This window comes from Saimiri boliviensis, chromosome 11, assembly GCF_048565385.1.
Source record: "Saimiri boliviensis isolate mSaiBol1 chromosome 11, mSaiBol1.pri, whole genome shotgun sequence".
Taxonomy (NCBI): Eukaryota; Metazoa; Chordata; class Mammalia; order Primates; family Cebidae; genus Saimiri; species Saimiri boliviensis.
In genome coordinates, this window is record NC_133459.1 from 25,498,538 (window position 1) to 25,522,641 (window position 24,104).

The 24,104-nt window shown below is 44.0% G+C and overlaps 1 pseudogene; it reads left to right on the forward strand.

The window, feature by feature from the left end:
• Positions 1 to 22,053: 22,053 nt before the first annotated feature.
• Positions 22,054 to 23,404, forward strand: LOC101042631 (cobalamin trafficking protein CblD pseudogene; annotated as a pseudogene).
• The last annotated feature ends 700 nt before the right edge of the window (positions 23,405 to 24,104 follow it).

Consider the following 24,104-nt stretch of genomic DNA (forward strand, 5'->3'; position numbering starts at 1 on the left):
GTAATTAGAGCCAATATTATCTCCTTCTGTGCCTTGTCTGTTCATTCATTTCATGTTATCTTTTGAAGAGCAGAAGTTCTTAATTTTGATAAAGTCTAATTTATCAATATTTTTTATGGATTATGCTTTTGTTGTTCTAGCTAAGAAATCTTTAACAGCCAGGCGAGAGGTGACTTACACCTGTAATCCCAGTACTTTGGGAGGCCAAGTGGGCAGATCATCTGAGGTCGGGAGTTTGAGACCAGCCTGACCAACATGGAGAAACCCCGTCTCTACTAAAAATACAAAAAATTAGCCAGGCATGGTGGCACATGTCTGTAATCCCAGCTACTCAGGAGGCTGAGGCAGGAGAATCGCTTGAACCTGGGAGGCAAAGATTGCAGTGAGCCAAGATTGTGCCACTGCACTCCAGCCTGAGCAATAAGAGTAAAACTCTGTCTCAAAAAAAGAAAAAGAAAGAAAGAAAGAAAGAAATCTTTGTCTAACTCAAGGTCATGAAGCATTTCAATTTCCTCTAGAAATTTATACCCTTGGGGCCGGATGCAGTGGCTCATACCTGTAATCCCAGCACTTTGGGAGGCTGAGGTGGGTGGATTACGAGGTCAGGAGTTCAAGACCAGCCTGGCCAAGATGGTGAAACCCTGTCTCTACTAAAAAAAAAAAAATATATATATATATATATATATACACACACACACAAAAAAAAAAAAAAAAACCTAACTGGGCATGGTGGCAGGTACCTGTAATCCCAGCTACTTGGGAGGTTGAGGCAGAGAATTGCTTGAGCATGGAGGTGGAAGCCATAGATGGTGCCACTGCACTCCAACCTGGGTGACAGAGCCAGACTCTGTCTTAAAAAGAAAAGAAAAGAAGAAAGAAAGTCGTAAGTCATATCTCCTATGGTTTTTTTAAGGAAAAATTTATGTAGAATTTATATCATTTCTTCCTTAAGAGTAAAGTAGGCCATGCGTGGTGGCTCACGCCTGTAATCCCAGTACTTTGGGAGGCTGAGGTGGGTGAATCACGAGATCAGGAGTTTGAGATCATCCTGGCAAACATGGTGAACGCTGTCTCTATTAAAAATACAAAAAATTAGCTGGGCTTAGTGGCGGGCACCTGTAAACCCAGCTACTCAGGATGCTCAGGCAGGAGAATTGCTTGAACCCGGCAGGCCAAGATGATGGTGCCACTGCACTCCAGCTCGGATAACAGTGCAAGACTCCATCTCAAAAAAAAAAAAAAAAAGAGTAAAGTAGAAGCATGGTGGATTACCTGTAATCCCAGCACTTTGGGAGGCCGAGGCAGGCAGATTACGAGGTCAAGAGATCGAGACCATCCTGGCAAATGTGGTGAAATCCCGTCTCTACTAAAAACACAAAAATTATCTGGGTGTGGTGGTGCGTACCTGCAGTCCCAGCTACTCAGGAGGCTGAGGCAGGAGAGTCTCAGGAGGTGGAGGTTGCAGTGAGTGGAGATTGCACCACTGCATTCCAGCCTAGGCAACAAAGCAAGACTCTCTCTCAAACAACAGCAAAAAGAGTAAGGTAGAATTCACCAGTGAAGCAATCTGGGTCTGGAGTTTTCCTTTTTAAAAATTTATTATTATTCAAATATATATATATTTATAAAATAGAGATGGAATCTCTTTATGTTGCCCAGGCTGGTCTCAAACTCCTGGGCTTAAGTGCTCCTCCCACCTTGGCCTCCCAGTCTGGAGTGCAGTGGTGAAATTATGACTCACTGTGGTTTCAACATCTTGGGCTTAAGCAATCCTCCCACCTCAGCTTCCCAAGTAGTAGGGTTCAGAGGTGCACACCACCACACCTGGCCAATTTTTAAAATTTCTTTGGAGAGATCCTCCTGCTTTGGCCTGCTAAAGTGCTAGTAGTACAGGCATGAGCCACTGTACCCAGCAAGTTTTCTTTGTTGAAAGGTTTTATCTACAAATTTAAGTGTTTAACAGACTACTATGCAAGTTATCTATTTCTTCTTGAGTGAACTTTGGTGGTTTGTGTCATTCAAGGAATTTGTCTATTTCATCTAAGTTATCAAATTTATTGGCATAAAGTTGTTAATAATATTAGCTTAATATCTTTTTAGTTTCTGTATTACTCTGTTCACACACTGCTATGAGGAAATATCAAAGACTGGGTAATTTACAAAGGAAAGAGATTTAATCGACTCACAGTTCTGCATTGCTGGGGAGGCCTCAGGAAACTTAAAATCATGGCAGAAGGCAAAGGAGAAGCAGGTACCTTCTTCACAAGGAGGCAGAATGGAGTGAGTGCAAGCAGGGGAAATGTCAGACACTTATAAAACAATCAGGGCCGGGCGCGGTGGCTCAAGCCTGTAATCCCAGCACTTTGGGAGGCCAAGGCGGGTGGATCACGAGGTTGAGAGATCGAGACCAACCTGGTCAACATGGTGAAACCCCGTCTCTACTAAAAATAAAAAAAATAGCTGGGCCTGGTGGCGCGTGCCTGTAATCCCAGCTACTCAGGAGGCTGAGGCAGGAGAATTGCCTGAACCCAGGAGGCGGAGGTTGTGGTGAGCCGAGATCGCGCCATTGCACTCCAGCCTGGGTAACAAGAGTGAAACTCCGTCTCAAAACAAAACAAAACAAAACAAAACAAAACAAAAACCATTAGATCTCACGACTCACTCATTATCAGGAGAACAGCATGGGGGAAACATCCTCATGATTCGAGTACCATCACCTGGTCCTGCCCTTGACACATGGTGATTATGGGGATTAATTACAATTCAAGGTGAGATTTGGGTGGGGACACAGAGCCAAAACATATCAGTATCTGTAGGTTGTGTAGGAATGCTCCCTTTTTCATTCTTAATTTTGTTAGTTCATATCTTCTTATTTTTTTCTTTGATCAGTCTGTCTATAATTTTATCAGTTTTTTGTTGTTGTTGTTTTTTAATGTAGAGATGGAAGGCTGGGCGCAGTGGCTCACACCTGTAATCCCAGCATTTTAGGAGGCCAAGACAGGCAGACTGCTTGAGTTTAGAAGTTCAAGATCAGCCTGGGTAACAACATGGTAAAACCCTGTCTCTACCAAAAAAAAAAAAAAAAAAAAAAAAATGGTAGAGATGAGATCTTGCTATGTTGCCCAGGCTGGTTGTATACTTCCTGGCTTCAAGTGATCCTCCAGCCTTAGCCTCCCAAAAAGTGTTGAGATTACAGGCGTTGAGTCAATGTTTTTGGGATCTTTGGCAAGAATTAGCCTTGGGGGCTGGGCGCAGTGGCTCAAACCTGTAATCCCAGCACTTTGGGAGGCCGAGGCGGGTGGATCACGAGGTCAAGAGATCGAGACCATCCTGGTCAACATAGTGAAACCCCGTCTCTACTAAAAACACAAAAAATTAGCTGGGCATGGTGGCGCGTGCTTGTAATCTCAGCTACTCAGGAGGCTGAGGCAGGAGAATTGCCTGAACCCAGGAGGCAGAGGTTGCGGTGAGCCGAGATCGTGCCATTGCACTCCAGCCTGGGTAACAAGAGCGAAACTCCGTCTCAAAAAAAAAAAAAAAAAAAAAAGAATTAGCCTTAGCCTTCAGCTTCATTAATTTTTTAGATGATTTCTCGATTTTTTATTTATTTATTTTTTTGAGACGGAGTTTTGCCTTTGTTGCCTAGGCTGGAGTGTAGTGACATAATCTCAGCTCACTGCAACCTTCACCTCCTGGCTTCCAGTGATTCTCCTGCCTCAGCCTTCTGAGTAGCTGGGATTATAGGCATGTGCCACAATGCCCAGCTAATTTTGTATTTTTTTTTTTTTTTTTTTTGAGACGGAGTTTCGCTCTTGTTACCCAGGCTGGAGTGCAATGGCGCGATCTCGGCTCACCACAACCTCCGCCTCCTGGGTTCAGGCAATTCTCCTGCCTCAGCCTCCTGAGTAGCTGGGATTACAGGCACACGCCACCATGCCCAGCTGATTTTTTGTATTTTTAGTAGAGACGGGGTTTCACCATGTCGACCAGGATGGTCTCGAATTCTCGACCTCGTGATCCACCCACCTTGGCCTCCCAAAGTGCTGGGATTACAGGCTTGAGCCACCGTGCCCGGCCCTAATTTTGTATTTTTAATAGACATGGGGTTTCTCCATGTTGGTCAAACTGGTCTGGAACTCCCAACCTCAGGTGATCCACCAGCTTCGGCCTCCCAAAGTGCTGGGATTACAGGTGTGAGCCACAATGCCAGCCTAATTATCTACTTTCGATTTCACTGATTTCTACTCTTTCCCTTATTATTTTCTTTTTTTTCTGTTTACTTTAGGTTTAATTTGCTCTTCTTCCAGTTTCTTTTTTTTTTTTTTTTTTTTTTTTTGAGACGGAGTTTCGCTCTTGTTACCCATGCTGGAGTGCAATGGCACGATCTCGGCTCACCGCAACTTCTACCTCCTGGGTTCAGGCAATTCTCCTGCCTCAGCCTCCTGAGTAGCTGGGATTACAGGCACGTGCTACCATGCCCAGCTAATTTTTGTATTTTTAGTAGAGACGGGGTTTCACCATGTTGACCAGGATGGTCTCGATCTCTTGACCTCATGATCCACCCACCTTGGCCTCCCAAAGTGCTGGGATTACAGGCTTGAGCCACCGCGCCCGGCCTCTTCTTCCAGTTTCTTAAGGTGGAAGCTTAGATTACTGATTTAAAATATTTCTTGTTAAGTTTGATGCTGTAAGAGTTCCCCTAAGCATTATTTAAGATATGTTCCACCAATTTTGCTACATTATTTTTTTCTTTCTTTCTTTTTTCTTTTTCTTTCTTTCTTCTTTCTTTCTTTCTCTTCCTTCCTTCCTTCCTTCCTTCCTCCCTCCCTCCCTGTCTCTCTCTTTCTTCCTTTCTCTCTTTCTTTTGAGACCAAGTTTCGCCTGGTCACCCAGGCTGTAGTACAATGGCGACATCTCGGGTCACTGCAACTTTTGCCTCCCTGGTTCAAGCGATTCTCCTGCCTCAGGCTCCGGATTAACTAGGATTACAGGTGCCCACCACCACCCCGAACTAATATTTTTGACGTTAGTAGAGATGGGGTTTTATCATGTTGGCCAGGCTAGTCTTGAACTCCTGACCTCAGGTGATTCATCCGCCTCAGCCTCTCAAAGTGCTGGGATTACATGCATGAGCCACCAGACCTGGCCGCTACATTATTTTTGTTGCCATTCAATTCAAAATGTTTTCTAGTTTCCTTTGTTACTTTCTCTTTAATTCATGGGTATTTAATTTTTAATTTTTAATTTTTATTTATTTATTTTTTTTGAGACAGTCTTGCTCTGTCACCCAGGCTGGAGTGCCGTGGTTCAGTCTCAGCTGACTGCAACCTCCAACTCCCGGGCTTAAGATATTCCCCTGCCTCAGCCTCCCAAGTAGCTGGGACTACAGGCGTGCACCACCAAGACCAGATAATTTTTGTATTTTTAGTAGAGACGGGTTTTGCCATGTTGGCGAGGCTGGTCTTGAACTCCTGTCCCCAGGTGATCCGCCTGCCTTGGGCCCCCAAAGTAATGGGATTACACCCAGCCTCATAAGTATTTTAAAGTGTTGTTGTTATTATTATTACTATTACTATTTTTGAGACGGAGTCTCGCTCTGTCACCCAGGCTGGAGTGCAGTGGCCTCTCAAAGTGCTGGGGGATCACAGGTGTGAGCCACCTCACCCGGGCTTTTTTTTTTTTTTTTACTTTTAACCTACTTAAGTCTTTATATTTAAAGTGGATTTATTATTGACAGGATATAGTTGGGTCTTGATTTCCTAATCCAATCTGACAATTTCTGCCTCTCAATTGGGGTGTGTAGGTTATTTCAAATGTAATTTTTGATATGGTTGGATTTAAATTTACTTTCTTATGTGTTTTTTTTTTTTGAGACGGAGTTTCGCTCTTGTTGCCCAGGCTGGAGTGCAATGGCGCGATCTCGGCTCACCACAACCTCCACCTCCTGGGTTCAAGCAATTCTCCCGCCTCAGCCTCCTGAGTAGCTGGGATTACAGGCACGCGCCACCATGCCCAGCTAATTTTTTGTATTTTTAGTAGAGACGGGGTTTCACCATGTTGACCAGGATGGTCTCGATCTCTCGACCTTGTGATCCACCCGCCTCGGCCTCCCAAAGTGCTGGGATTACAGGCTTGAGCCACCGGGCCCGGCCCTTATGTGTTTTCTAAGTTGTTGTATCTCTTATTTGTTCCTATTTTCCTGCCTTCTTCTGTATTGAGGGTTTTATTTTATTTTATTTTTTTGAGACAGAGTCTTGCTCTGTCACTAAGGCTGGAGTACAGTGGTGCCATCTTGGCTCACTGCAACCTCCGCCACCTGGGTTCAAGTGATTCTCTTGCCTCAGCCTCTGGAGTAGCTGAGATAATGGGATAATAGGCATATGCCACCAACCCTGGCTAATTTTTGTATTTTTAGTAGAGACAAGGGGTTTTACCATGTTGGCCAGCCTGGTCTCAAACTCCTGACCTCAATTGATCTGCCTACCTTGGCCTCCTAAAGTGCTGGGATCACAGGTGTGAGCCACCATGCCCTGCTGAGGTTTCTTTTTTGTTTTTTTGGGTTTTTTGTTTTTTTTAAGATGGAGTCTCACTCTGTCACCCAGGCTGGAGTGCAGTGGCAAGATCTTAGCTCACTGCAACCTTCACCTCCTGGGTTCAAAGGATTTTTCTGCCTCAGCCTCCTGAGTACCTGAGACTACACTTATGTGCCACCATGCCCGGCTAATTTTTATATTTTTAGTAGAGACAGGGTTTCACCATGTTAACCAGTATAGTCTCGATCTCCTGACCTCATGATTCTCCCGCCTCAGGTTCCCAAAATGCTGGGATTACAGGCATGAGCCTTTGTGCCCGGCCCACAATCTACTTTGATATAATATTAAACCACTTCCCATACAGTGTAAGAACCTCACAACCATATACTTCCAATTCCTTCCTACCACCATTAGAACCTCACAACCATATACTTCCAGTTCCTTCCTACCACCATTTGTACTTTTCTTAATCTTTTTCTTTTTTTTCTTAAGATGTTGTCTCGATAAATTACCCAGGCTGGTCTTGGACTCCTGGGCTCAAGCAATCCTTCCGTCTTGGCCTCCCAAAGTGCTGGGATTACAGGCGTGAGCCACAGTGCCCAGCCAATTATTATTATTATTATTATTATATTTTTTTTTTTTTTTTTTTTTTGAGACAGAGTTTCGCTCTTGTTACCCAGGCTGGAGTGCAATGGCGGGATCTCGGCTCACCGCAACCTCCGCCTCCTGGGTTCAGGCAATTCTCCTGCCTCAGCCTCCTGAGTAGCTGGGATTACAGGCATGCGCCACCATGCCCAGCTAATTTTTTGTATTTTTTTAGTAGAGACGGGGTTTCACCATGTTGACCAGGATGGTCTCGATCTCTTGACCTAGTGATCCACCCACCTCGGTCTCCCAAAGTGCTGGGATTACAGGCTTGAGCCACCGCGCCTGGCCTTTTTTTTTTTTTTTTTTTTTTTTTTTTTTTGAGACGGAGTTTCACTCTTATTACCCAGGCTGGAGTGCAATGGCGCGATCTCGGCTCACCGCAACCTCCGCCTCCTGGGTTCAGGCAATTCTCCTGCCTCAGCCTCCTGAGTAGCTGGGATTACAGGCATGCGCCACCATGCCCAGCTAGTTTTTTGTATTTTTAGTAGAGACGGGGTTTCACCATGTTGACCAGGATGGTCTCGATCTCTTGACCTCGTGATCCACCCGCCTCAGCCTCCCAGAGTGCTGGGATTACAGACTTGAGCCACCGCGCCCAGGCCCTATTATTTTTTAATTTTATATTTTTGGCTGGTTGATTCAGCAGGTGAGTTGTTACATAATCCTTAGTGGATTCTGACTTCCATGGCCACTGTCCTGCAATTATTTTTTAAAGAGATTAAAAATAAGAATAATAGCCGGGCGCGGTGGCTCAAGCCTGTAATCCCAGCACTTTGGGAGGCCGAGGCGGGTGGATCACAAGGTCAAGAGATCGAGACCATCCTGGTCAACATGGTGAAACCCCGTCTCTACTAAAAATACAAAACATTAGCTGGGCATGGTGGCGTGTGCCTGTAATCCCAGCTACTCAGGAGGTTGAGGCAGGAGAATTGCCTGAACCCAGGAGGCGGAGGTTGCGGTGAGCCGAGATCGCACCATTGCACTCCAGCCTGGGTAACGAGTGAAACTCCATCTCAAAAAAAAAAAAAAATAAGAATAATGTTTTTCGTCTGGCACAGTGTCTCACTCCTGTAATCCTAGCACTTTGGCAGGCTGAGGCCGGTGGATTGCCTAAGCTTAGGAGTTCCAGACCAGCCTGGGCAACACGGGGAAACCCTGTCTTTACTAAAATACAAAAAATTAGCCGGCGGGGGGCGCAGCATGCGCCTGTAATCCCAGCTACCTAGGAGGCTGAGGCCGGAGAATTGCTAGAACTTGGGAGGCAGAGGTTGCAATGAGCCAGGATCATGCCACTGCACTCCAGCCTGGGCAACAGAGCAAGGCTCTATCAAAAAAAAAAGACCAATGTTTTTCATCTTTACCTTATATTTTTACCGTTTTCAGTACCTTCATTTCTTTGTGTAGATCCAAGGTCTCTCTGGTATCATACTCTTTTTGCATGAGGAACCCTTTACCTTTTCTGATTGTAGGTCTGCTGACAGTGAATTTTCCCAGCTTTTGGTTATTGCCTGGTCAGCTTTCAGCCACCCCTGCACACTCGTACCCCAGCCAAGCTCCTTCACCATGTTCCCGCGTCTCCCACTGTAGTAGGCTGCCTTTGCTTGTTCCTTGGTGCTGGGGCCCCCAGGAAGTGGATGGGTTTCTCTGTGGTCCCGACCCAGCTTTTGTCTTCGGCAGGCTCAATGCATCCGGGCCTCAGGCTGGAGCTTTCTCAGCATTCCTGCCTCTCCTTTGTGTAATTTTGGTTATCTGCAGTGTTAGCAGTTCTCAGCTTATTATTGCTGTGGGATCCTGGGCCCCAGATGGTTTCTAGCTCCACTGAAAAGGTAGAGGGTTTTTGCTTCTACCCTTCCCCCAGGTGCAGTGGGTCATGGGATGAAAGTGTTTCCTACCCACCCAACACGCAAGGCAAATGAGTTTTGCTTCTACTCCTTTCTAGAAGCAATAAATCTTTGCTGAGCGGTGGCATGAGAGGGTCTGCTTCCCCTCCCACAGACACCTTTGCACCCTTGAAAAGCAGCTTGTGGGACTTCATGCTCATTCCTCAACTGCAGCCTACCATCTGCACACCTGTGCCACTGAGGGGGCTGTCTCTGGTCTCCTGCCCTGCCTCCAGTTTTGTGAGGACACACTAGAGGCCCATGGAAAAGAGCTTGGAGTGAGTGCAAACTCCCCTTGTGTCTGGGTCCCAATCTGTACCAAACTGATATGCTAGTGCACACTTGGTGCTTAAACTTTTTTTTTAAACTTTAGCTGATTTTCTTTTCCCCACTTGAATGGCAGCCACCGTATTCCCCCGAGCTCTGACAAAGGTGACAAAATGTGTGTGTTCCATCACATCTTTGAGAGGATTGTCTCTCTGTGAAATTCAGTGGACTTGGTTGCCTTGCTACCTTAGCTCTCTGATGAGCTCAAGAAAAATTAGGACTTCGAGAGATCCAAGATGGCTGATCACTAGCAGCTCGGGATTGTAGCTCCCACTGAAAGCGCAAAGAAGGAGAGGACGCCACACCTTCACATGAATTCTTGTTGCTCACGCACCAGGAGATTCCCAGCGGAGGAGCCCCACGGGTCGCCAGCGCGACTCTTGTGACCGGCGAGGCGGTTTTGCCGGCGCCTCGGAGCGTCGGTTCTCGGTGCAGAGTCGGAAAAGCACCCTCAATCTTAACGCCGCTGATTTAGTCGGTGCAGTGGGTTGCTCAGATTTCGGCGCTGAGAATCAGTAAGTTGGACGTCCACTCAGAAACCCAATTACAAAGACGGTAATTATAAAGACCACAGATGGATAAATCTACAACGAAGGGAAGAAAACGGTCAAAAAAGGCTGAGAATACCCAAGATCAGAACGCCTCTTCCTCAGCAGGGGATCCCAGTTCCTCATCAGCAACGAAACAAGGCTTGATGGAGAACGAGTGTGTTCCAATTACAGAAGCAGGCTTCAAAACGTGGATAATAAGATACTTCTGTGAATTAAAAGAACTTGTTATAACACAATCTAAAGAAACTAAGAACTTTGAAAAAAGGTTTGACGAAATGTCAACAAGAATACAAAATTTAGAGAGGAAAATAAGTGAATTGATGGAGCTGAAAAACACAATACGAGAACTACGTGAAGTATGCACAAGTTTTAACAGCCGAATTGATCAAGCAGAAGAAAGGATATCAGAGGTCGAAGATCAACTCAATGAAATAAAACAAGAAGACAAGACGAGAGAAAAAAGGATAAAAAGGAACGAGCAAAGTCTCCAAGAAATATGGGACTATGTGAAAAGACCTAATCTACGCTTGATAGGTGTACCTGAATGTGACGAAGAGAATGAATCCAAGCTGGAAAATACGCTTCAGGACATTATTCAGGAAAATTTTCCCAGCCTAGTAAGGCAGAATAATATTCAACTCCAGGTAATACAGAGAACACCACAGAGATATTCCTCAACAAGAGCAACTCCAGGGCACATAATCGTCAGATTCACCAGGGTTGAAATGAAGGAGAAAATACTAAGGGCAGCCAGAGAGAAAGGTCAGGTTACCCACAAAGGGAAGCCTATCAGACTTACAGCAGATCTCTCAGCAGAAACCCTACAAGCCAGAAGAGAGTGGGGGCCAATATTCAACATCCTTAAAGAAAAGAACTTTCAACCCAGAATTTCACATCCAGCCAAGGTAAGCTTCACATGTGAAGGAAAAATAAAGTTTTTTGTGAACAAGCAAGCACTCAGAGATTTCATCACCACCAGGCCTGCTTTGCAAGAGCTTCTGAAAGAACCACTACACATATGAAAGGAACAAACAGTATCAGCCTTTCTAAAAAAATTATCAAAAAGAGCATCAATATAATGAAGAATTTACATCAACTAATGGACAAAATAGCCAGCTAATGACAGTATTAAACTCACATATATTATTATTAATTCTAAATTTAAATTGACTAAATCCCCCAATCCAAAGACAGGCAATTTGAATGAAAAACTAAGACCCATCAGTGTGCTGCATCCAGATCCATCTCACATTCAAGGATGCACAAAGACTCTAAACAAGGGATGGAGAGGGATTTACCAACCGAACAGAGAGCTAAAATAAATGAATAAAGGGCAGAGGTTACAATTGAGCAACGGAGATCAGAAGAAGCAAAGAAGGACATTATATAATGATAAAAGGATCAATGCAACAACAAGAAGAGCTAAAGATCCTAAATGTATACGCACCCAATACAGGAATACCTAGACATACAGGACTTATAAAGAGACTTGGACTCCCACATAATAATAGTGGGAGACTTCAACATTAATATTAGACAGATCAATGAGACAGAAAATTAACAACGATATTCAGGTCTTGAACTCAGATCTGGAACAAGTAGATGTGATTAACATTTATAGAACTCTCCACTTTGAATATACAAAATATATACTCTTATCAGTACTACATCATATCAATTTAGAAGTTTAAATGAAATCTTGGTTGGCTCCTTGTTTGTTATTCTCTTCCCTCATTTTCTTTCATGTCTCCATTATTAAGGACAATTATAAGCATACCCATATTTAGACTGCATTCTAGCCTGGGCAATAGGGCAATACCCCATCCTCTCTCCCTCTTCCTCTTTCTCTTTCTTCCTCTTCTTAAAAAAAAAAAAAAGAAAAAAAAAAAAGAAAACATCCTGGCCAACATGGTGAACCCCCCTGTCTACTAAAAAATACAAAAATTAGCTGGGCGTGGTGGCGCACGCCTGTAGTCCCAGCTACTCGGGAGGCTGAGGCATGAGAATTGCTTGAACCCAGGAGGTGGAGGTTGCAGTGAGCCGAGATTGTGCCACTGCACTCTAGCATGACACCTGGCGACAGAGCAAGACTGTCTCAAAAAAAAAAAAAGTATTTTTTTTGTTGGTGTTGTTTTGTTTTGTTTTTTAATTCTTGGCATGATCCTGAAAAAAAAAAAAAGAAAAATTAGGACTTCATAAATTATCCGCCTTTTCCCCATTGTTCAGGAGGAGCAATGTTCTTTGCCACTTTCTTCGTTCGTGGTGAGAGTGGAAGCCTGTAACCTTTCTTGAAACTTCCTTTTTTTTTTTTTTTTTTTTTTAAGACAGGGTTTTACCACGTTGGTCAGGCTGGTCTTGAACTCCCAACCTCAGGTGATCCACCCGCCTTGGCCTCCAAAGTGCTTGGATTACAGGCGTGAGCCACCAGGCCCAGCCTGAAACTTACTTTTTTATTGCTGAACAACATATCTTGGATATTTTTTCATGGCAATAACAAAGGATTTACATAGTGATTCAACACCACCTTGGCTGCATGGAGTACCGTACATAGAAACATTTTCTTTAGTGCAGTGGTGCGATCTCAGCTCACTGCAACCTTGGCCTCCTGAATTCAAGCAATTCTCCTGCCTCAGCCTCCTGAGTAGCTGGGATTACAGGCATGCACCAACATGCCCAGCTAATTTTTTGTATTTTTAGTAGAGACAGGGTTTCACCATGTTGACCAGGATGGTCTTGATCTCTTGACCTCGTGATCCACCAGCCTCGGCCTCCCAAAGTGCTGGGATTACAGGCGTGAGCCACCGCACCCGGCCCTATATATATATTTTAGATGGAGCCTCACTCTCTCTCCAGGCTGGAGTACAGTGGTACGATCTGGGCTTACTGCAACCTCTGCCTTCGGTTTCAAGAGATTCTCCTGCCTCAGCCTCCCAAGTAGCTGGGACTACAGGCGCATGCCATCATGCCCAGTTAATTTTTGTGTTTTAGTGGAGACAGGGTTTCACCATATTGGCCTGGATGGTCTCAATCTTATGACCTCGTGATCTGCCTGCCTTCGCCTCCCAAAGTGCTGGGATTATAGGTGTGAGCCACCTCACCCCGGCAGAAGTTTATCATCTTAACAGCGATGGTTCCTTCCTTCTATTTAATGCTTTATAGGTGACAAAGAATGCCTCAGTTCATTCCTCATTTGTTTCAAACAACAGTCCTGTGAGGGACAGATGCTTAGCCCTATAAAGACAAAGAAACTAAGCATCGGCCGGGCGCGGTGGCTCAAGCCTGTAATCCCAGCACTTTGGGAGGCCGAGGCGGGTGGATCACAAGGTCAAGAGATCGAGACCATCCTGGTCAACATGGTGAAACCCCGTCTCTACTAAAAATACAAAAAATGAGCTGGGCATGGTGGCTCGTGCCTGTAATCCCAGCTACTCAGGAGGCTGAGGCAGGAGAATTGCCTGAACCCAGGAGGCGGAGGTTGCGGTGAGCCGAGATCGCGCCATTGCACTCCAGCCTGGGTAACAAGAGCGAAACTCCGTCTCACAAAAAAAAAAAAAAAAAAAAAAAAAAAAAAAAAAAAAAAAAAGAAACTAAGCATCAGTGACATGAAGAGGGAGGCAACACAGTGGGGCAGGGCTACTCACAGCAATTTTAGGTGTCACATGGATAAACATTTTACATGTTAATAGTTAACATCTTTTTTTTTTTTTTTTTTTTTTTTTTTTTGAGTCAGGGTCTCATTCTGTTGCCCAGGCCAGAGTACAGTGGTGTGATCATGGCTCACAGCAGCCTCAACCTCCCTAAGCTCAGGTGATCCTCTCAGCCTCCTGAGTAGCTAGGACAATAGGGGCACACCACTACACCCGGCTAATTCTTGCATTTTTTGTAGAGAGAGGATCTTGCCATGTTGCACAGATTGATCTCAAACTCCTGGCCTCAAGTGATCTTCCCACTGTGCCTGGCCATTTTGGCTCATGCCTATAATCCTAGCACTTTGGGAGGCTAAGGTGGGTGGATCACTTGAGCTTAGGAGTTCGAGACCAGCCTGGACAACATGGTGAAACCCTATGTCTACAAAAAAATACAAAAATTAGCTAGATATGGTGGCATGCGCCTGTAGGCCCAGCTACTTGGGAGGCTGAGGTGGGAAGAGGGCTTGAGCCCAGGATGCAGAGGTTGCAGTGAGCCAAGATTGTGCCACTGCACTCCAGCCTGGGCGACAGAGCCACACCCAATCTCAGAAATAAATAAATACAAATAAACAAATAAATAAAAACACATCTGGGGCATCAAACTCATTATTTCACTGATATAGCTTGGGACGAGTGAAAGAAGTGAATTGATTAAAAGTGGACTTACTGGAAACTATTAAATGAATAATAGTTTAGAACAAGCTTGTCCAACCTTCATCCTGTGAGCTGCATACGGCCCACAATGGCTTTGAATGCGGCCCAACACAAATTCATACATTTTCTTAAAACATTATGAGATATTTTTAATTTTTTTTTTTTTTTTTTAGCTCATCAGCTATCATTAGTGTATCTTGTGGTGGCCCAAGACAATTATTCTTTCAGTGTGGCCCAGGAAGCCAAAAGACTGGACACCCCTGGTAGAAGGTCTGTGACTATGGTCATACTGAAAATGATGGAAGTTAAATGAGGAGTGTTGATGGGGCATGGTGGCGCACGCCTGTAATCACAGCACTTTGGGAGGCCAGGGTGGGTGGATCACTTGAGGTCAGGAGTTCGAGACCAGCCTGGCCAACATGGTGAAACCCCATCTTTGAAAAAAAGAAAAAACAAAAAAAAAACTTTTTTTTTTTTTTTTTTTTTTTAAATGAAGAGTGTTTGAGAAATACTGGCAAAGAATTCAGCGTGTGGGATCTGGAGCCAGAGCAAATCCTGGCTAGGTTCCAAAACCAAACATCCCAACAAAGACCCAGGCAAGTTATTAGCCTCCCTGTGCCTCAGTTTTCTCATCTTTAAAATGAAAATAGGCTGGGCTGGTGGCTCATGTTTGTAATCCCAGCACTTCGGAAGGCCAAGGTTGGAGGATTGTTTAAGGCCAGGAGTTCGAGACCAGCCCTGGCAACATAGTGAGACCCTTCCTTATCTCTATAAAAAGTTTAAAAAAGAATTTATGGGCCGGGCGCGGTGGCTCAAGCTTGTAATCCCAGCACTTTGGGAGGCCGAGGCGGGTGGATCACAAGGTCGAGAGATCAAGACCATCCTGGTCAACTTGGTGAAACCCCGTCTCTACTAAAAATACAAAAAATTAGCTGGGCATGGTGGCGTGTGCCTGTAATCCCAGCTACTCAGGAGGCTGAGGCAGGAGAATTGCCTGAACCCAGGAGGCGGAGGTTGCGGTGAGCCGAGATCACGTCATTGCACTCCAGCCTGGGTAACAAGAGCGAAACTCCGTCTCAAAAAAAAAAAAAGAAAAAAAAAAGAATTTATGGCCAGGTGTGGTGTCTCATGCCTGTAATCTTTTGGGAGGCCAAGAAGGAAGATCACTTGAGCTCAGGAGCTTGAGACCAGCCTGGGCAACATTGTGAGACTCTCGTCTCTCTTTTTTTTTTTTCAAATGGAGTTTTACTCTCGTTGCCCAGTCTGGGGTGCAATGGCACGATCTCAGCTCACCACAACCTCCATCTCCTGGGTTCAAGCAATTCTCCTGCCTCAGCCTCTTAAGTAGCTGGGATTACAGGCATGTGCCTGTAATGGGCGTGGGCCCAGCTAATTTTGTATTTTTAGTAGGGACGGGGTTTCTCCATGTTGGTCAGACTGGTCTCCAATTCCCAGCCTCAGGTGATCTGCCCACCTCAGCCTCCGAAAGTGCTGGGATTACAGGCATGAGCCACTGTGCCCAGCTAGACTCCCATCTCTAAAAAAAAAAAAAGAGAGAGAGAGAGCAAGAAATAAAAATAGCCAGGTGTGGTAGCACACACACCTATAGAGAGAGAGCAAGAAATAAAAATAGCCAGGTGTGGTAGCACACACACCTATAGAGAGAGAGCAAGAAATAAAAATAACCAGGTGTGGTAGCACACACACCTGGATGACATAGGGAGAGAGAGACTTTGTATCAAATAAATAAACGCAATGAAAATAATAATATTACCTCCCTTCATAGGGTTGTTGTGAACACTAAATTACTTGATATTTGTATAGTGCTTGCAATAGTTCTTGGCTGTTAGTAAGTGCTGCATGTTTGTTAGCTACATTAAATTAACTGACTTAAGCATAAAAGGGAATGTCCTGACTCTTCTAACTAAAAAGTTCATGGGTATCTGTCTTCAGGCTGGATCTGGGGGCTCAAAGTTTATCATTAGCTCTCTACCTCTCCTTTGCTCCCTCCCCACCTCCTGTCCCTCAACATCTCAGCTCTGCTCTGTGTTGATCTGTCCTCAGGTGACCTCCCACCTAGCATTGGCAAGGTGGCCACTGCAGCTCCAGAGTTACATCCTCATAGCTACCAGCCCAGAGGAAAGAGATACTTATTTGCCATTGTTGTACAAAAGTTATATATGCAGCTGCAGAATCCAAGAGGTGAAACCAAGTTTCCCAAACCACGTGGACTGAATGTGTGGGAGGTGTGGTTCCTTAAGGAAAATCCAGGTGTTCTTCAAAGAAGAAAAAAGATCAGATGCTGGATAGGCAAACAATCTAACAAAAATTTAAAGTCTGCGGCTGGGCACAGTGGCTTAGCACTTTGGGAGACTGAGGCAGGAGTTTAAAACCAGCCTGGGCAACATAGCTAGACCTCACATCTATTAAAAAGAAAGAAAGAAAGAAAGAAAAAATTAAAGTCCACTATACTAAGTAACTTTGCTGGTTTTTTGTTTTGTTTTGTTTTTTGTTTTTTGTTTTTTGTTTTACAAAGATGGGGTTTCACCATGTTGGCCAGGCTGGTCTTGAACTCCTGACCTCAGGTGATCTACCCACCTCAGCCTCCCAAAGTGCTAATATTACAGATGTGAGCCACCACGCCTTGCATTAAATAACTTTGTAAATTATCTTAGCTCCCTGAGCCTCAGTTTCCATGTACATAGAGTGAAGACAATCCGTTACAGTGCTCACCCAGTAAAATCGTGGTAAGGATTAAATGAGCTAAACATTTTTACTGAAGCTTAGCACCATACCAGGCAAACAGTAATCACTCAAGAAATATTAGTTATTATTCCAGAAGTTGCTCTCTGAGGTAGCATGTGGGTCAGTGTCCTCTTTGTGAGATTTCAGTGTGGCGTACCATGGCCAGGGCCAGAAAGTGCAGAAGGTTATGGTGCAGCCCATCAACTTCTCTTCAGATATTTATAAAATAGATCCCAGATTCAGGTGTGGCTCTATGAGCAAGTGAATATGCGGATGGAAGGCTGTATCATTGGTTTTGATGAATATATGAACCTTGTAGATGATGCAGAAGGGATTCATTCTCAAAGTCAAGAAAACAACTGGATCCAATGCAAGACACCCGAAAAAAAAAAAAAAAGAAAGAAAACAACTGGATTACTCATGCTATAAGGAGATAATATTTCTCTGCTACCAAGTGTCTCCAACTAGAAATGATCAATGAAGTGAGAAATTGAGAAAGATCCAGTTTTCTTTTTGGATGTCCTTTGTTGAGAGTCCTGAAACATTTGTTCATATTGTTATATTACAAGATGACAATAAATGCTGCAAGATTGTTTGTATTTTTAAAAATTAGTTATTATTAGTAATAAGCAAGTTACAGCATTACTAAATGATGGAGAGAGGGTTTTTTGTTTTTTCTTTTGAGATGGAGTCTTGCTAGCTCTGTCGCCCAGGCTGGAGTGCAGTGGCACGATCTTGGCTCACTGCAACCTCCACCTTCTGGGTTCATGCAATTCTCCTGCCTCAGCCTCCTGAGTAGCTGGGATTTCAGGCATGTGCTACCATGCCCAGCTAATTTTTGTATTTTTTTTTTTTTTTTTTTTTTTGAGACGCAGTTTCGCTCTTGTTACCCAGGCTGGAGTGCAATGGCGTGATCTCGGCTCACCGCAACCTCCGCCTCCTGGGCTCAGACAATTCTCCTGCCTCAGCCTCCTGAGTAGCTGGGATTACAGGCACGCGCCACCACGCCCAGCTAGTTTTTTTGTATTTTTAGTAGAGACGGGGTTTCACCATGTTGACCAGGATGGTCTCGATCTCTTGACCTCGTGATCCACCCGCCTCAGCCTCCCAAAGTGCTGGGATTACAGGCTTGAGCCACCGCGCCCGGCTTTAATTTTTGTATTTTTAGGAGAAACAGGATTTGACCATGTTGGCCAGGCTGGTCTTGAACTCCTGACCTCAGGTGATCTGCCCTCCTTAGCCTCCCAAAGTGCTGGGAATACATGTGTGAGCCACTGCACCTGCCCATCACTGTACCTGGCTGATCTTTATGCTTTATTATTATTATTATTTTGAGACAGAGTGTCACTCTGTTGCCCAGGCTAGAGTGCAGTGGTGCGATCTTGGCTTACTGCAACCTCTGCCTCCTGGGTTAAAGGATTCTCCTGCCTCAGCCTACTGAGTGGCTGAGACTACTGGAGCCCACCACCATGCCTAGCTAATTTTTAAAATATATTTAGTAGAGATGGGGTTTTACTATGTTGGCCAGGCTGGTCTCGAACTCCTGACTTCATGCGATTTGCCTGCCTCAGTCTCCCAAAGTGCTGGGATTACATGAACTACTGTGCCCAGCCTGTACTGCCTTTTTTTTTTTTTTTGAGACGGAGTTTCACTCTTGTTACCCAGGCTGGAATGCAATGGCACAATCTCGGCTCACCGCAACCTCTGCCTCCTGGGTTCAGGCAATTCTCCTACCTCAGCCTCCTGAGTAGCTGGGATTACAGGCATGCACCACCATGCCCAGCTAATTTTTTGTATTTTTAGTAGAGACGGGGTTTCACCATGTTGACCAGGATGGTCTCGATCTCTTGACCTTGTGATCCACCCACCTCGGCCTCCCAAAGTGCTGGGATTACACGCCCGGCCCTTTTTTTTTTTTTTTTTTTTTTGAGATGGAGTCTCACTCTGTCGCCCAGGCTGGAGTGCAGTGGTGCCATTTCGGTTCACTACAACCTCCGCCTCCTGAGTTCAAGCAATTCTCCCACCTCAGTCTTCTGAGTAGCTGGGATTACAGGTGTGTACTACCATGCCCGGCTAATTTTTTGAATTTTTAGTAGAGATGGGGTTTCACTGTATTAGCCAGGATGGTCTCGATCTCCTGACCTCATGATCCGCCCACCTCAGCCTCCCAAATTTCTGGGATCACAGGTGTGAACCACTGTATCCAGCCTGTACTTTCTATCAGCTTCTAACAGCAATCCCTCTTCTGTAGTATTTTACAGTATACAAAGAGACTTTACCTACATTTAAAAAATTTTATTATCGCCAGGCGCAGTGGCTCAAGCCTGTAATCCCAGCACTTTGGGAGGCCGAGGTGGGTGGATCACGAGTTCAAAAGATCAAGACCATCCTGTCAACATGGTGAAACCCCGTCTCTACTAAAAATACAAAAAATTAGCTGGGCATGGTGGCACGTGCCTGTAATCCCAGCTACTCAGGAGGCTGAGGCAGGAGAATTGCCTGAACCGAGGAGGCGGAGGTTGCGGTGAGCCGAGATCGCGCCATTGCACTTCAGCCTGGGTAACAAGAGTGAAACTCCGTCTCAAAAAAAAAAAAAAAAAAAATTGATTATCTTAATAACCTCCTGGCTTGTTGCAAAGTTTACATAGTTGGAGAACTGGAAGCTCAATGCATCCATCCACTTCCTCAACAAATATGAAGTGTACACCACATTCTGTTGAAAATGGCTCCTCCGAATGCTCCAGCTTCTTTCCATATTTCCACTCATCTATACCCTAGAGCAGGGTTTTTCAAGTTGCAGGTCATTATTCATTAGCAGGTCATGAAATCAATTTAGTGAGCTGTTATCAGCAATTTAATATTTTTAATGAAATAGAAAACACCTGGTGCATCCCAAATAGTGCACCAGAATATCGTTTTGTGAAACTCTGATTCAGTTACACATCTGCATATATACATGAATACTGGGTCACAATGTAAAATGGATTTATCTTTATAAGACCTTGTTAAAGAGTTTGAAAGCTATTGACTAGCAGAGCTTCTGAAACTTTGTAGTTCCAAAACTCCTTTACAATCTTAAAAATTATTGAGAACCCTCCAAAAATGTTTGTTTTTGCAGGTTATGTCTATTGATATTTACCATACTGGAATTAAAACTGAGAAAATTTCACAGGCGTACTCAAGCACAGATGCCATTAGCCATCAGATTGATATCATTGCATGTCTTGTAGCCTCTGGAACACTCCACTGTACCCTCATGAGAGAACCACTGTGGAAAAAGCAAATAACTTTTTAGTACTATTATGGATATTGTTTTGACCTTGAGACCCACTGAAAAGGTCTTCAAGGAATGGTCTACAGGATATTTTTGTCTAATTCACTCTTTCCAAAACAAACTCATCTTTTTCTTCTCCAAACCAATAGATTCTCGCAGGGTCCACATTTTGGTCATTAACATTTTGAAGTCGAAATAAAAATGTAGCCCAGGCCGGGCATGGTGGCTCATGCCTGTATTCCTAGCACTTTGGGAGACCAAGGCAGGTGGATTGCCTGAGCTCAGGAGTTCAAGACCAGGCTGAGCAACACGGGGAAACTCCATCTCTACTAAAAATACACACACACACACAAATTAGCCAGACATGGTGGCGAGTGCCTGTTATCTCAGCTACTTGGGAGGCTAAGACATAGGAGAACTGCTTAAATCCAGGAGGCAGAGGTTGCAGTGAGCCAAGATTGTGCCATTGCACTCTAGTTTGGGCAACAGCGTGAGACTCTGTCTCAAAAAAAAAAAAAAAAAAAAAAAAAGTAGAGATGAATCGCAAAATTTAACATTTTATTTGGGAAGAAAGATTTATAATTTAGGGCATATATGCAGACAGGGTAATCTTCAGTATGTCTGAATAACAAAGAGAAGGTTGGAGATTTTATTTAAAAAGAGAAATGTATTGCTCTTTGAAAAATTTTGGCCAAGTGCAGTGGCTCACACTAGTAATTCCAACACTTTGGGAGGCTGAGGTGGGAGGATGGCTTGAGCCCAGGAGTTCAAGACAAGCCTGGGCAACACAGTGAGACTCCATCACTATGAAAAAAATTTAAAAATTAGCTGGCAGTGGTGTGCACCTCTGGTCCCAGCTACTCCAGAGGCTGAGGTGGGAGGATAACTTGAGCTCAAGAGGTCAAGGCTGCAGTGAGCTGTGATTGCGCCACTGCACACTAGCCTGGGCGACAGAGCAAGACCCTATCTCCAAAAAAGAGAAAGTTGGCCAGGCATGGTGGCTCATGCCAGTAATCCTAACACTTGAGGAAGCCAAGGCATGTGGATCAACTGAGGTCAACAGTTCAAGACCAGCCTAGCCAACATGGTGGTTGAATACAAAAATTAGCCAGGCATGATGGCAGGTGCCTATAGTCCCAGCTATTTGGGATGCTGAGGCATGAGCATTGCTTGAACCTGGGAAGAGGAGGTTGCAGTGAACTGAGACTACACCACTGCACTTCAGCCTGGGTGACAGAGCAAGACTCTGTCTCAAAAAAAAAAAGAGAGAGAGAGAGAGAAAGTTCATTGGCACTAGTAAGGTTCTGGGAAGCTGGCAACCTTTGATTGGTGAATGATGGCAGTGGGTAAAACTAGTTTTAGAGTCATTTCAACAACTGTTAGATAAAACTGGTTTCAAATGACAATAGACAGTTTCAGCAGCCAGGCTTTCAGAGAATTACATTTTTGGAGCAAAAGATGTCCTGAGTGCTTTTCTCCTCAGCTCCTCAACTCTGGGTATGAGAAAAATGTCCCAATTCATATAAACAACCTTCACAGACACTATCCTCCTGCAGTGACCCACGGTTTAAAGTAAGGATTTTGTTTGAGCTCTGTCTGCTTCATCATCCACGATCAGTGCCACAAAATCTCAACCACCTGTCTTTTGTCTTCCAAGTGGGCAAGGCCTGAGATTATTATTTGGGAGGTAGCCTAGTGTAACGATTAAGACCATGGGTCAAAGACAGCTAGAGGCAGAGATGGTGACTGATATGGATGGTTTCCGCCCACGTTAGCCCCTCCGATTTCGCCTGTGTTGGGGCTAAAGGCCTCGGAATAACTTTACCAAAGGAAAGCTATTTTGTGAACTGTCCTCTCCAATAGAGATGGCCAATGTGCTTTGTAACAGTCAGACTGGTTTCCTATCTCCCAGGATTTTGCTCTTTAGTTAAAAGGGTTGTCAATCCCAGAGCCTTTTCAACTGCAGGATCATCAGGTTCAGACGAGTCTCATGTGGCCACTGCAACTCCAGATATATGCTCTCGAACAGTGTGGCCTGATGAAACTATGGGACCATTTGGACCTCAAGATCAGAGGTTCCAGCTTCCTGGGAACATAGGTTTTGATGTCACCTCAATGGTACTGCTTCACAGAAGAAAAGCCTGGTTCATAAAACTTTGCCTGATGTTCTAGCAGAACCTTTATCAAGTGAAAGACACGAGTTTGTGATGGCACAATATGTGAATGAATTTCAGGGTAATGATGCACCTGTTGAACAAGAAATTAACAGTGCAGAAACTTACTTTGAAAGTGCCAGAGTAGAGTGCGCAATACAAACATGTCCAGAACTGCTGCGAAAAGATTTTGATTCACTATTTCCAGAAATAGCTAATAGCAAACTAATGATTCTTACCGTAACACAAAAAACTAAGAACAACATGACTGTTTGGAGTGAAGAAGTAGAAATTGAAAGAGAAGAGCTCTTAGAAAAGTTCATCAATGGTGCTAAGGAAATTTGCTTTGCTCTTCGAGCTGAGGGATATTGGGCTGACTTTATTGACCCATCATCTGGTTTGGCATTTTTTGGACCATATGCAAACAACACTCTTTTTGAAACTGATGAACGTTACCGACATTTAGGATTCTCTGTTGATGACCTTGGATGCTGTAAAGTGATTCGTCACAGTCTCTGGGGTACCCATGTATTTGTGGGAAGTATATTTGTTGGAAGTATCTTCACTAATGCAACACCAGAGAGCCATATTATGAAGAAATTAAGTGGAAATTAGCAGAAATATCCATTTATTTGCTATACTATTTGTATGTAATATTTGGGTTGATCTAAAACACCGTCAAACTGAAGTTTTTAAAATATACTTATTTCTAAGTATTTATTTCAGCATTTATTAATTTACAACGTTGGCAAGTGATTTGGGATTTTAAAATTGCAAATATTCATTATTATATCATTGAATACATGTTGAGCACATCCACATTGTATAGGATGTGGTAATTAGCTTGTAACCAGGGTATGATCTGTTACTGTTATTTTTCCCCTTTATTGGAAAAAGGCTCAGTTTTAATTACTTTCTTCCAAAAATAAATCACACATTTGGTTACAATAAAAAAAAATAAAAATAAATTAAAAAGGCCGGGCGCGGTGGCTCAAGCCTGTAATCCCAGCACTTTGGGAGGCCGAGGCGGGTGGATCACGAGGTCGAGAGATCGAGACCAACCTGGTCAACATGGTGAAACCCCGTGTCTACTAAAAAAAAATACAAAAAATTAGCTGGGCATGGTTGTGCGTGCCTATAATCCCAGCTACTCAGGAGGCTGAGGCAGGAGAATTGCCTGAACCCAGGAGGCGGAGGTTGCGGTGAGCCGAGATCGAGCCATTGCACTCCAGCCTGGGTAACAAGAGCGAAACTCCGTCTCAAAAAAAAAAAATAAATAAATAAATAAATAAATTAAAAAAAACATGGGTCAGAGTTACACAGACTTTGCTGTAAAGCTTTGGACAAATTACGAATTTGGAATCTGGAATTACTTACACTAGTAATCTGGAATTACTAGTGTAAGTTCAGAAGTAGGTGTAGGCTGCAAAATGCATTTTAATCAGAGTGCCTTTATTTTATTCAAATGCTTTTAATTATTGAAATGCACTTTTTTTAATTTGGTATTTTTATTTATTTATTTATTTATTATTTTTGAGACGGAGTTTCGCTCTTGTTACCCAGGCTGGAGTGCAATGGCACGATCTTGGCTCACCACAACCTCCACCTCCTGGGTTCAGGCAATTCTCCTGCCTCAACCTCCTGAGTAGT